We start from the raw sequence: 13,837 nt of genomic DNA, 5'->3' as shown, positions 1-13,837 counted from the left end.
GCTACCCTCAGTTTGTTTCCTATCATTAAGAATCTGTATTTTCTGTATCTGTTTTCATCTTTTTTGTTTTTACTTCCCTTCACAGTTGTTCATCTGCTTACTTCTTTAATTCCACCTATGAATGAAACCACACGGTCATTCTCTTTCCCGAGTGACTTACTTCACTTAACATGATCCCTTTAGTTCTATCCACATCATTGCAAATGGCAAGATTTCCTTCTCTTTGATAGCTGAGTTCCATTCCTCTCTCTATGACCATTATTTATCTCCCATCCTCTTTATCCATCATCTGGCAGAGGGCAACGAGGCTCCTCCCACAGTGTGGCTACTGTGGACCCGGCTGCTGTGGACATTGGGGTGCAGGTGTCCCAAGTCTCTTTGCATCTGTATCTTCGGAGTGAGCTCCAGGCCGTTCACCTGCTGGTCGCAAGGTGGCTCTATTTGTAACTTCCTGAGGGGCCTCCACACTGTTTCCAGGGCGGCTGCACCAACCCACGGTCCCGCCCACAGTGGAAGAGGGTTGAGTGAGTTTTGCAGGATGTGGTAAAAGTCTGGTCCACATTTCCTTTCACGTCCTGTGGGCTCCAATCCCTTGTCCTTAAGTATTTCTGGGGAAGCCGGGTGTTGGGCTCCTTCTCAGTGAGATGTTTCCAAAGCTAACAGGCCCCAGCTGGAGCCTGAAAGGAGGCAGGTGCGGCCCCTAGAGCACCTGCTGCCTCCTGCACAGTCTCCTGTAGCGCCTGAGCATCCCGCAGGGGGCGCCCGAGCCCAGGCCCCGCCCATGGCACGCGCATGTGCAGTAGGCCTCCTCTGCCTGCACTAACAGGAGCCAGCCTGTACTGGGGAGGCCTGTGGAAGACATGGGAACGCGTCTATGCTGATGAGCTGCAGGCTCCTCAGGACCCGCGGGGAGGCTTCAGGAAGAAGTGGGCCCACATTCATGCTGACAGGAACCCTGAGCACCTCAGGACCCGCGGGGAGGTTTCAGGAAATTGTGGGCCCGCATCCATGCTGACAGGCGCCCCTGAGCAGCCTCACGACCCGCGGGGAAACTTCAGGAAGATATGGGCCCCCACCCACGCTGACAGGAGCCTCTGAGCTGCCTCAGGACCTGTGGGGAGGCTTCAGTAAGATGTGGCGATGCGTTCACTCTGGCAGGAGCCCCCGGGCCCCTCAGGACATAAGTTGAGGCTTCTGGAAGCTGGGGGCTGCATTCATGGTTACAGGAACCCTGGCCTCCTAAGAACCCTCGGCAACGCTTTGGGAGGACTTGGGGCCACATGGACACAACAGGACGCTGACTTCCTCAGGACCCCTGGTGTAGACTTGGGGAAATATGTCGATGCGTCCATGTGGACAGAAGACCCCAGCCTTGTCAGAGCCTGTGGTGAGGTTAAGAAAAATATGGGTGCCGCATCCACAGTGACAGGAGTCTCCAGCCTCCTCAGGACCCACTGTGAAGTTTTGGGAAGATTTGGGGCCACATCCATGCTGACAGGAGCCCCCAGCCTCCTCAGGTCTTATGGTGAGGCTTGAGGAAAATGTGGGGCCACGTCAATGCTGACAGGTACCCTGTCTTCCTCAGGACCTGCACTTTGGCTTCGGGACATAAGGGGCTGCGTGTATGCTGACAGGAGCCCACAGCCTCCTCAGGACCCGCGGTGAGTTTTCTGGGGGACGTGGGGTCATGTCCAGGGTGACAGGAGCCCCCGGCCTCCTGAGGACCTGCTGTGAGGCTTCCAGAGGATGTGAGGCATAGTCAACAGTGACAGGAGACCCAGTGTCCTCAGGACCTGCTGACTATGCCTCAGGAACACGTGGGGCCACGTCCGCACTCACAGGAGCCTGGCTTCCTCAGGACCCCTTGGAGGAATCTAGAGGAGCCTTTGGGGGCCACGTCCACATCAGAAAGGACTCCTCAGAACCACAGGGTAAGTGAAAGGGCAGAATGAATGGTAGGGTTAGGGGAGGGGAGGAAGTTGGTGGTTAGCCTTAGGTTAGATGTTAGGGGTTAGTGATTATGCTATGGTTTCAAATTGAGGTTAGGTGAGGCATAAGGGTATTGGTCAGTGTTAAGAGTTAGGATGGGGGTTAGGGTAAGGGACAGGATTTAGTGTTAGGGTTAGGGTTTAGGCTCTAGGGATTAGGGCAGGAGGTTAGGAGTTGGGGTTAGGGTTATGGTTAGAGTTAGGGTTGGGCTTAGGTTTGCAGTTAGGGTTAGGGGTTAGGGTGTGAGTTATGGTTAGGGGTTAGAGTTAGGGGTTAGAGTTAAGGGTTAGAGTTAAAGTTAGGGCTAGGTTTAGGGTTAGAGTGAGGGTTAGGATTAGGATGGGGTTAGGGCTAGTGTTAGGGTAGTGTTTGGTTAGGGGTTAGGGTTAGGGTCAGGTCAGGGTCAGGGTATGGTTTTGGAAAAGGGTAAGATATAGGGTTAGGGAGTGGGTTAGGGGTTGGTTTTAGGGTACGGGTTAGGGTACAGTTTGTGGTATGAGATAGGATTAGTATTAGAGGGTTATGGTTAGGGTACAGGTTAAGGTTAGGAATAGGATTTGAATAACTTATTTTAAGGTTAGGGTTAGAGGTTAGGGTTTGGGTTAGATTGAAGGTAGGGGTCAGGGTTAAGGAAACCTAAGTTTAGGTGAACCTACGTTTAGGAGTTAGGGTGAGGGTTGGCAGAAAGATTCAATGAATGTGTTTTGGCCTTGGGGTTTGTGTTTGGTTTTCGATTAGTGATGGGTCTCGTTTAATGGTTAGGATAACATTAGGATTAAGTGTAGGTTTAGGGTTATGTCTGTGTATGGTTAGAGTTTGGGTCTTGGCATGTGCCTGCACTGGGACTCCTAGCATCTTGGGCCATTTAGTTTTATGCACTCTGTTTAGGTTTTGGATTCAAAGATAGCCTGACTCCAGCAAGTCAGTGGCCTCCCCAGAGAATCAAAATCCAGGCTTCTGCTGGGGTGAGAATAGACATGGCAGGCTTCTCCCGAGCTGAGCTAAGGAAGGGATTTATGGCTCTAAAGACTCTTTATTTGGATTTTCAGTTGTCTTTCTGATTTTTTCTCTAGTGCGTACCTGTTTCATCAATACTACCTATTATTATTTTAAAGTTTTACTTGAATTCCTCTTTGTATACACAGAATGATATAGTTTCAGGTTTACCACATAGTGATTCAACTCTTGGATACAACGCCTGGTACTGGTCACAGGTGCCCTCCACTATCCCCATCGCCTGATTCCCCATCCCCCTAACCTTCCTCTGGTATTTATTAGTTGATTCTCTGTGGTTAAGAGTGTGTTTTTTGTTTGCTTCTCTCATCCCCCCCTCTGCCCCTTTGCCAATTTGTTTGGTTTCTTAAAATTCACATGTGAATGCAATTGTATGGTATTTGGTATCTTCTTTCTCTGACTGACTGAGTTCATTGAGCATAAGTCCTTTCCACTTCTCCCACGTCATTGTAAATGGTTTCATTTCATCGCTTCTGATGACCGAGTGATGTCGCAGTGGGTATATTTACCACATCGTCTCTGCCCATTCATCAGTCGATGGACATCTGGGCTGTATCCACAGTTTGGCTGTTGTTGATAACGCTGCTAGAAACACTGGGCTGCGTGTCCCACTTGGAATCTACTAAACGACTTTTGTATCTTCAGGGTAAATACCTAGCTCTAGAATTTTGGAATCGTAGGTTAGCTCTATTTTTAACTTCTTTTTTTTAATTTTTTTTATGATAGTCACAGAGAGAGAGGCAGAGACACAGGCAGAGGGAGAAGCAGGCTCCGTGCACTGTGAGTCCGACGTGGGTTTCGATCCCGGGTCACCAGGATCGCGACATGGGCCAAAGGCAGGTGCCAAACCGCTGCACCACCCAGGGATCCCCTATTTTTAACGTCTCGAGGACCCCCCACAGTGTTTTCCACAGTGGCTGCACCTGTTCGCATGCCCACCAGGAGTGTAAGGGGGCTCCCTCTTCTCTATAGCCTCAACAACACCTGTTGTTTCTTCTGTTGTTAATTTTAGCCATTCTGACGGCTGTCAGGTGACGTCTTATTCTGGTTTTCATTTGCATTTCCCTGATGATGGGTGACGCTGAGTGTCTTTCGGTGTCTGATTGCCATCTGGATGTCTTGACAGAGACAAAGTCCATTCATCTCTTCTGCCCATCTGCAGTTGGATAATTTGTGTTTAGGATGCTGAGATTTATATTTGCTTTACGTATTTTGCATACTGTTTATTGGATGTGTTGTTTACAAATATCTCCTCTCATTTTGTATGTTGCCTTTTAGCGTTGGTTGTTTCTTTCACTTTGCAGAAGCTTTTGAATTTGATGAAGTCCCAATAATATTTTTGCTTCTGTTTCCCTCAACTCAGAGGCATATCTAGAAAGAAGATCCAATGGCCAACGTCAAAGACGTTGCTGCCTATCTGTTCTTCTTTGTATATGGTTTCAGGTCTCACATTTAGGTCTTTCATCCATTTTGAATTTATTTTTTATATATATGGTGTAAGACAGTGGTCCAGTTTCATTCTTCTGCATGTGGCTGCCTGGTTTTCCCAACACCATTTGTTCTTATCCTGGGGTCAGGGTTAGGGTTTTTTGAAGAGACTGTCTTTGTGCCATTGGATATTCCTTCCTGCCTTGTTGTCCATTAATGGATCATAGAGTTACAGGTTTGTATCTTGTTTTGGCTTTCCATTCTGTTCTATTGATCTAAGCATCTCCTTTTGAGAGATCCCTGATTGCTGATTCAATTTCTCTGCTGGTTATCGGTCTGTTCAAGTTTCTTATTTCTTCATTTTTCATTTTTGCTATGTTATATATTTCTAGGAATTGTTCTATTTCTTCCAGGTTCTAGGTTGCTGGCATATACTTTTTCATCATATTATCTTATTATCGTTTGTATTTCTGTAGTGTTGGTTGTTATTTCTCTTTTCTCATTCGTGATTTTATTTGGGTCTTCTCATCTTTTTATGTTTTTCTTTTTTTAAAGATTTTATTTATGTATTCATGAGGGACACAGAGAGGCAGAGGTATAGGCAGAGGGAAAATGAGGCTCCATGCGGGGAGCCTGATGTGGGACTTGATCCACCAGGATCCTGGGATCATGACCTGAGCCAAAGCACATGCTCAACCACTGAGGCACCCACTGCCTTGCTGATTCAATTCCTTTGCTAGTTATGGGTCTGTTCACATTTTCTATTTCTTCCTATTTCAGTTTTGCTCGTGCACATTTCTAGGGATTTGTCCATTTCTTCCCGGTCTCCCAGTTTGTTAGCATATAATCTTTCATAGTATTCCCTTATAATTGTCTTATTTTTCTGGTGTTGATTGTGATCACTCTTCTCTCTTTTGTGATTTTATTTATTTAGGTGTTTTCACTTTTCTCATTCCTAAGGCTGGATAGGTTTTGATCCATTTTATTAATTATTTTGAAGAAATAGCTCTTAGTTTCATTATTCCATTCTAATGTTTTTTTATTTCTGTATTGTTTATTTCTGCTCTCATCTTTATTTTTTCCCTTCTTCTGTAGGCTATAGGCTTTGTTTGCTATTCCTTTTCCAGCTCCTTTAGGTGTAGGGTTAGGTTGTGTATTGGAGACTTCTTGTTTCTTGAGGTAGGCCTGTATTGCTATGTACTTCCCTCATAGGACTGCCTTTTCTACATCCCAGAGGTTTGGAGAAACATGTTTTCATTTCCATTTGTTTTAAATTTCCTCTTTAATTTCCTGGTTGCTCCATTCATTCTCTAGTAGGATGTTCATAATCTCCACATATTTTTGGTCTGTCCAAATTTTTTCTTACTGTTGACTTCGAGTTTCATAGTGTCGTGGTCTGAAAAGGTACAGGGTGTGATATCAACCTTCTTGTACCTGTTATACCTGTTGAGGGCTGATTTGTGGCCCATGATATGATCTGTTCTGGAGAATGTCCCATGTGCACTTGAAAGGAATGTGTATTCTGCTTTAGGAAGAAATGTTCAGACTATATCTGTTGAGTCCCTGTGGTCCAGTGTGTCTAGGCTATTGTTCCCCTGTATATTTTCTGCATAGACGATCAGTCCATTGCCATTACTGGGTAGGTGTTAAAATCCCCTGTCATTGTATCATTATCAGTGAGTTTCTGTACTTTTATTGGTAATTGGGTTCCATATTTAGGTACTGACATGTTGGCAGCATAAATATTTAGTTGTTTGATCCTGATTGAGAGTCTTTTTAATTATGAAATAATGCCCTCCTTCATCTCTTCTTACAGTATTTTTTCTTTCTGTTTTAGATTTAAGTATTTTATTTATTTATTCATGAGAGATACACAGAGGAGCAGAGGCAGAAACATAGGCAGAGGGAGAGACAGGCTTCCCAAAGGGAGGCTGATGTGGGACTCGATCCTGGGATCCCAGGATCACCCCCTGAGCTGAAGGCAGATGCTCAACTACTGAGTCACCAGGTGTCCCCCAGTGTTTGGTTTCAAATCTAGTTTGTCTAATATAAGTATTGGTCCTCCAGCTTTCTTTTCATAACCATTAGCGTGATAGATGATTTTCCATCCCCTGACTTTCAAACTGCTGGTGTCTATAGGTCTAATGTGAGCATCTAGTAGGCAGCATACTGATGGATCTTGTTTTTTTAATAACAATTTTATTTTTGAGAACATGAGAGAGTAGAGAGAGAGAGAGAGAGAGGCAGAAAATTAGGCAGAGAGAGAAGCATGCTCCCCACCAGGAGCACAATATGGGACTCGATCCCAGACTCCAGGATCACACCCTGAGTCAAAGGCAGAGGCTCAACCCCTGAGCCACCCAGGCATCCTGGATACTGTTTTTTAAGCCACTCTGATACCCTATATCTTTTGATTGGAGCATTTAGTATCAGTATTCAGAGTGCTTATTCAAAGATATGAACTTGTGCCTTGTTAGTGGTAGAGTTGGTGTTTCTGGTGACGTTCTCTGGTCCTTTCTAGTCTTTGTTGCTTTTGGTATCTTTTTTTTCCCCACTAGAAGAGTCCCTCTTAAAATTCCTTACTGGACTGGTTTAGTGGTCATGAACTCCTTTATACTTTGCCTGTCAGGGAAAATCTTTCTCTCCTTCCCTCCTGAATGACACACTTCCTGAAGAAAGAATTCATACAAATTGGACTCCAATAAAAAGAAATTTAAAAACATAAAATAAATTATTGCTCGTATGACTGACGAAAATGGCATTTAGGAGGAAAACCAGAAGCTGAAAGGAAGGAGGACAGATTTCATCATCCTTAGCCTTCACAGGGACCTGGTGTCCTTTCCTAAGGCCCCCCCCCCTCCGTAGGATGCTTCCTGCCCCTCTGTGCTCCTTTTTGGAACCCAGCAGGCACATCTCCGTGCCTCCAGCACCTCTGCAGTCGTGGTTTATAGCGTCTTCCATGTATCCTATTGGGGACCACGGCGTCATGTATGTAACCATCCAGATGCTGTTAGCATTGGGGTGATTCTGACTTTTGTTCGTTGGGGGTGTGTGTGTGTCTATCATATGAATCTATCACATGTAGCTATCGGATCCTCTGGCTGGGTAGCCCAAACACCAAAATGGTTGGTAGAACATCATTTCTTGTGCTGGCGCTGGGTGGCTAGCTGGGCTTTCCTGGCTGATCCGGGGCTCGCTCCTGCTGTGAATTTCAGCTGGATGTTCAGCTGAGGTGGAAGGTTGGCTCGGCCAAATTACCATGTCCGACAGTGGGTCTCGCCGAGCGCCGGCTGCTTCCATTCTCGCCGATGCCTCTCCAGCAGGGAGTCAGACCTCAGGGCAACCCTGGGGAGAGCTCCTGAGGAGTCGGGTACCAGTGGCGGGGAGCCCTGGGGCTGCCTGTGTGTGGAGGTCAAGGTGGGGATGGGGCTGGGGTTCTTTGGTCCCCTGTGCTGCCTGGCTTTCAGGCCGAACCCCATGCTCACCCAGCCCCTACTCACTAGGGCAAGAAGGGTGCCCTCCACACGCTCGTGTGAGAGATCCAGCACCACAAGGTGTGCATGCTGAGTCCACCTGGTGAGCATTGCCCAGGTGGGTGAGCTGCAAGTTGGGACACAGGAAATTTAATAAAAATCCCCTACCCCTGGACAAGCAGCGCAGGACTGATTCCATTTTGTGCTACACCCGCCACCTCCCCTATGACCCCCACATGACCTGCTTATGGCTTAAGGCGCTGCCCCACCCGAGTCAAACCGCTGGGCACACCCTAATCGGAAATCGGCTCATAACAATGTAACCCTGCTTTGTGCCCCCCAAAACTGTGAGCCAATTCTGACCAAAGTAATAGGCCAGCTCAAGTGGATACTATAGGGTAAGGTGTAATTCAATCAGCCACTTGCGTGTGGATGAACATGAGTGTGCAAATTTCTGCATATCCCACGGTCCACTGCCCCTATAAAGCTGCTATGCCTCTTAGTCTCAGGGTCCAAGTCCCTGCTCCCCTGTGTCGGGTGCACTTGGACCCAAGCTACAGCTTGTAGAGAAACCCTCGGGAGTTTGCATCGGTGTCAGCTCATTGGTGGTTTCTCAGATTCGCAGTCTTGGGCACAACACAAGGGCCTGCTGTCCTGATATCCCTTCCACGGCCACTCTGAGCACCTCACAGGCCTTCAGTGCCCCAGGCACACTGGCATGGGGATGAAGGGAGGGGAGTACCTGCCCCGGAATTGGGCCAGCCTTGGCCCCCTGGACAGAGGGAGCACAGACCTCCCAGGTCGCTTTTCACAGACCCTGGTGACCTGAGGCTCCCTGGCTGTCACTCTGTCCCAGGCCCTCCTGGCCCATGGGGCACAGGCTGAGTCCCAGTATAGTGTGTGGGGTCCTGACGCTGGCATCTGGCCGCCCCTGGAAGGCACATGGGGACGTCAGCTGTGCCTAGCAGTGCCCATGCAGGGGCTGTTGGGGCCTGGGTGGTGCCCCCTCGTCCTCTCTGTGGGTCTCTCCACGCCCCGTACACAGAGTTCTGGGAGACACAGAAATGGGCTGGCTGTGCATTTTCACACCACAATACTTTATTGACATTCTACAGCAAACGGGCTCAGAGCCAAGGGTGCATGCCTTCCCCTGGAAAGGGAGACCATTCTGTCCTTTAGGGGAGGGCAAGAATCACATGGGTGGGGGGGCAAGTGCTGGAGTCCCCCACCGGGGAGCATGTGTGGACTCCGGGTGGGGGCGGGTGTCCTGAGGTTTCAGAATGAGAGACGGTTGTGAGGACAGCAGAGCTGACCGTGACTTGCAGCTCATGGGTTCCTGCGCTGGGTCCCCGCAGGGCAGTTGGAGCCCAGTCGTGGGGCCCCTGTGGCCCCAGCACCTGGAGGAGCTTGCCTCCTGGTGTGGGTGCGGTAGGGTCCACTGGCCTACCTCTGCTCTCCCCAACCTTGGGTGTCCTGGGATTCCCAGGGCTGCCCTAAGTCAGCGACCTGGATCTGTGGGGTACCCCCAGGGCTCAGGAGGCCACATCCAGCTGTGAGAAGACTCGCTCAGTGTAGGGCCAGAATCCAGGGCTGGACAGGGCCATGGGGGTCTGGATCCCATTAGTCTTTTTGTTGGGCCTGGGGCGGGGTCGCAAATCACCCCCACCTTCACAGACCCTGGGGCCAGGCCAGCCCAGATCCCCCTGGGTTATGGGCTGGTGTCCTGTGAAGGGTGTGCCTCCCTCCAGGAGGGACAGTGCATCCTATGCACCACTCACCTGCACACACCCTGTCGGGGGCTCCTTGTCTTCACTCCTCCCTGCAACCCCTAGGTACTCTATGGGACCCCCAGGCTTCTGATGGGAGCAGGATATTGAGAGATCCCCGGGGAGGCTGAGCATGTCCCACAGGGTGCACCTGCACCGGGTCCTTGCTGGGGGCTGATGGTGTGTGAGTGGATGGTGTGGGGGCAGGGGTATGATAGTGGTGGAGTGTGGGGGATGGTGTAGGGGGGGATGGTGTTGTGGTATAGAGTGGGTGGGGATTATGTGGGGCTGTGTGGGTTTGAGGGGGACGGTGTAGGTGGGATCCCATTGAGGTAGATGATGTAGGTGGATGGAGTGGCAGTGGGGGATGAGGGAGATGTCGTGGGGGGCCTGCGGACACAGGGCATCCCCTTCCTCTAAGATGCACAAGGAGACGTCTACACTTAAAGGCAACTCCAGTCTGGGGTTTGCTGTGACACCTGTCCCTGGGGCGGGGTGTGGTCAGTGCAGGACCCTGGCTGGACCAGGGGCATTATCTGGGGTTCATCATACTATGTGTGTTTTCAAATTGTAAAATGTCTCAAATTAAATGCATAGAACTTAGAAATATATAAATCACCGAGAGTGGGTGTCACTCTGACCCGTCCGACCCTCATGGGATCGATGTGTGTCCTGCTCCAGCCGTGGCCATGCCGCCTGGCACCCAGGTCCAGTTCCTGCCCCCAACGTCCCCCACCCCATCCCCTGCTACTCAGAGGACTGTCCCTCTCCCCTTTGGGGTTCAGCTCCCATGGCAAGCCCTGGAGACCCCATCCTAGTGGCCTCCTCATGTCCGAGGCCCTGGGGGTGGGGGCACAGAGGTCATCCCCAACACCTTACCATGGAGCGGTGTGTTGTTGGCTTCTGTTCTGCCCCCTGACTCAGAAGCCCCGTTTTCCCTACCCAGAATCCCCTGGTCCTCCACTGGGTCCTGATCCCCCCTGGCCCCTCAACCTCACCCTACCCCGTAGTAGTCCCAAAATATGATGTGACTGCTGAACGTCCTGTTGACGTCCAGGTCCACCTGCATGATGTCCCTGGAGGAGACCAGGTCCTCCTCTTTCATTTCCTGCGAGAAAACCTGGGAGGAGGAGCTGGCATCAGGGACACAGACCCCGACCTGTCACCAGGTGCTCTCCTGGGCAGGGAGCCCTGGGGCCACCATGGGAGTGTGTCCTGCCGAAACCTCCTTCCATCCCCTGGGAGGCCAGGGACGGGGGGAGTGTCCACCGTGCCCATGGAACTGTGTGAGGGCCTGTGCCCAGCTGTGGTGGGTGGGGAGGTGACTGAGGGTCAGCCTGGGTGGGAGGGGACAGGAGGTCAGTCCAGGTGGGGAGGGTTCATGCGGGTGTTGTGTCCAAGATTGCGAATCCGAGAAACCACTAAGGAGCCGACACTTATGCAAACACACGTGGGTTGTTTTACAAACTCAAGCAAGGGTCCAGGTATACCCCACACAGTGGACCAGGGACTTGGACCCCGAGGAGGGTTTTAGCTTAGTTTTAAGGGCTGGTCTTGGGGACCTCCAGAAGGGCTGGAGCAATTCCTCAAGTTCTGTTTACATTTTGATATGGGTCCTTCAAGGGCATTGAGCTCTCTTCTCATTCTAATTGGGGCTTCCAGCCCTTGGCTTAGGCTCAGTTTTTATTCTATTGTGGGGCTTTCTAAGACATTAAGCTGTCAACTTTTGTTTTATTCCAGTAACTGAAGTAATGTAAATTTCAGCTCTTCTTCACAGGAGCCTGGGATTGCTGGGCCTGTGCTAATACTGAACTTAAAGTAGAATGGCCGTAATGTTCTCGGCCTCCAGGCATCCCGTCCTGTCCTATCTAGCTCAAGCCCCCCTCCCTGGAGCTCCTAGGAGAGAAATTGCAAATGACCTCAGCCTTGCAGCCTGTGTTCGGCGACAGGCCCAGGGATTTGGGATCAGGAAGACCTGGGGCGCGGGCATCCCGGCAGTGCTGCAGGATTCCATGCTGCAGACTCTTATTCCCTAAGGCTATCTTGACAACTGACTTTGTACACAGAAAAGTTCTCCTTTGTCTTTAAAAGTGCAGGAGCGAGTTAAAGCATTTTTTCTCTGCCCATCTGATTGCTCAGATTCTAATCTGAGACGTATTTCCTGTTAATAAGGATAATTTACTATCCGTAGTACTATGTTTAAAATATTCTGACACAAGTAATTCAGAGGGATGAGGCTTTCTCATCTATTTCTTCACAGCTCAGTCATTCATCAGGAAATGAATCTTTATGGATTTGGAAATAATTGAGACATTAGTACCAATGGTCCTATTATTAAGTGACGGATTCTTCCCTGAGATTCTTCCCCTGTTTCAACTGACACTGAAACACTGTGAACTCTTTGGAAGACAAATGTCAAGGAAATAAATGTTATACATTGCTAATTTTAAATGCACTTGCAATATGGTGTCTATTATAATAGAAGTATTTTTATCTGATTTTTGCTATTTATTATCCTTTCCTGCTTTTCAGGTTGAAGAGGCATTATACGTGTTCATAAGTGTTTTTCTTTCCTTCTGATATAAAATTCTTACTATGTTCCCATGGAAGGAACTCCTTAAGAATAAGGCAAAAGTTAATTCAACGATTCTTAAAATGTCTTCACACTGGAGCCTGATTCATTTAAGTCAATTTTCAAATTAAATCTTATGTCTTAGAAAGAAAACAAAGTTTTATAGGGAAATTGAGAAGATAGTACAGAGAATTCTCATGCACTTGCACTCAATTTCTCCAATTATTGATATCTTATATCAGTACGGTACAAATATTAGCTAGTGAATCAATATTAAAATATTCGCAATAACCAAAGACCATACTTTATTCAGATTTCCTTAGTTTTTGCTAAGTCACCATCCCTTATATCACACTCCATTTGTCCTCATGTGCTTTTAGTCTCCTCTGGATTGTGACAGTCTTTCAGCCTTTCCTTTTGTTGGTGAACTGGAACACTTTGAGAAGTGGAGTATTTTGTAAAATTTCCCTCAGTTGAGACATGTTTGTTGTTTATCTCATGATTGAACTGTTTTTGTGGATTATATACAGGGATATACTGCCATTTTTATTATATCATATGAAGGATAGATACTATCAACATGATTTATCATTCTTGGTATCGATCTGATCATCTTGCTGAGGTAGTGTTAGTCAGGTTTCTCTGTAGTAAAGTGATTCTTTATTGTTATTAATATTATTATTATTATATTATCATTATTAAGTTTTTCATAATATATTTTGTAGAAGGAAGTTACTATGTGTATTCCACACATAAGAGTGGGAAGCTATGCTCATGAACTTGAGTGTGGAATGTCTGCACAAATTGTTTGAAAATCTTCTACATGGGAGATTTCTCATCCCTCTGGGTTTGTTTGTTTCTTTTTCAAAGATTCTATTTATTTATTTGAGAGAGAGAGGAGTGAAAAACATGTGCTAGAGGGGCAGAGGGAGAGGGAGAAGCAGGTTCCCTGCTGAACAGGGAGCCTTCCTTGGGACCTGGATCATGATCTGACCCTAAGGCAGAAGCTTAACAGACTAGGACACCCAGGTGCCACTCTTTCTTTCTTTCTTTCTTTCTTTCTTTCTTTCTTTCTTTCTTTCTCTTTCTTTCTTTCTTTCTTTCTTTCTTTCTTTCTTTCTTTCTTTCTTTCTTTTTTCTTTTTCTTAATAATAAATTTACTTTTTTATTGGTGTTCAATTTGCCAATATACAGAATAACACCCAGTGCTCATCGCGTCAAGTGCCCCCCTCAGTGCCCGTCACACATTCACCCCCACCCCCGCCCTCCTCACCTTACATCACCCCTAGTTCATTTCCCAGAGTTAGGAGTCTTTATATTCTGTCTCCCTTTCTGATATTTCCCACACATTTCTTCTCCCTTCCCTTATATTCCCTTTCACTATTATCTATATTCCCCAAGTGAATGAGAACATACAATATTTGTCCTTCTCTGATTGACTTACTTCACTCAGGATAATACCCTCCAGTTCCATCCACATTGAAGGAAATGGTAGGTATTTGTTATTTCTATTGGCTGAGCAAGGCCCACCTTTTCTCTCTCTTCATCTTCTGAGTCTCCCATGATATGAATGTTATTGTTTTAATAAGTGGCTG

This window comes from Canis aureus, chromosome 33 (genome assembly GCF_053574225.1).
Source record: "Canis aureus isolate CA01 chromosome 33, VMU_Caureus_v.1.0, whole genome shotgun sequence".
Taxonomy (NCBI): Eukaryota; Metazoa; Chordata; class Mammalia; order Carnivora; family Canidae; genus Canis; species Canis aureus.
This window is presented reverse-complemented; position numbering follows the sequence as displayed.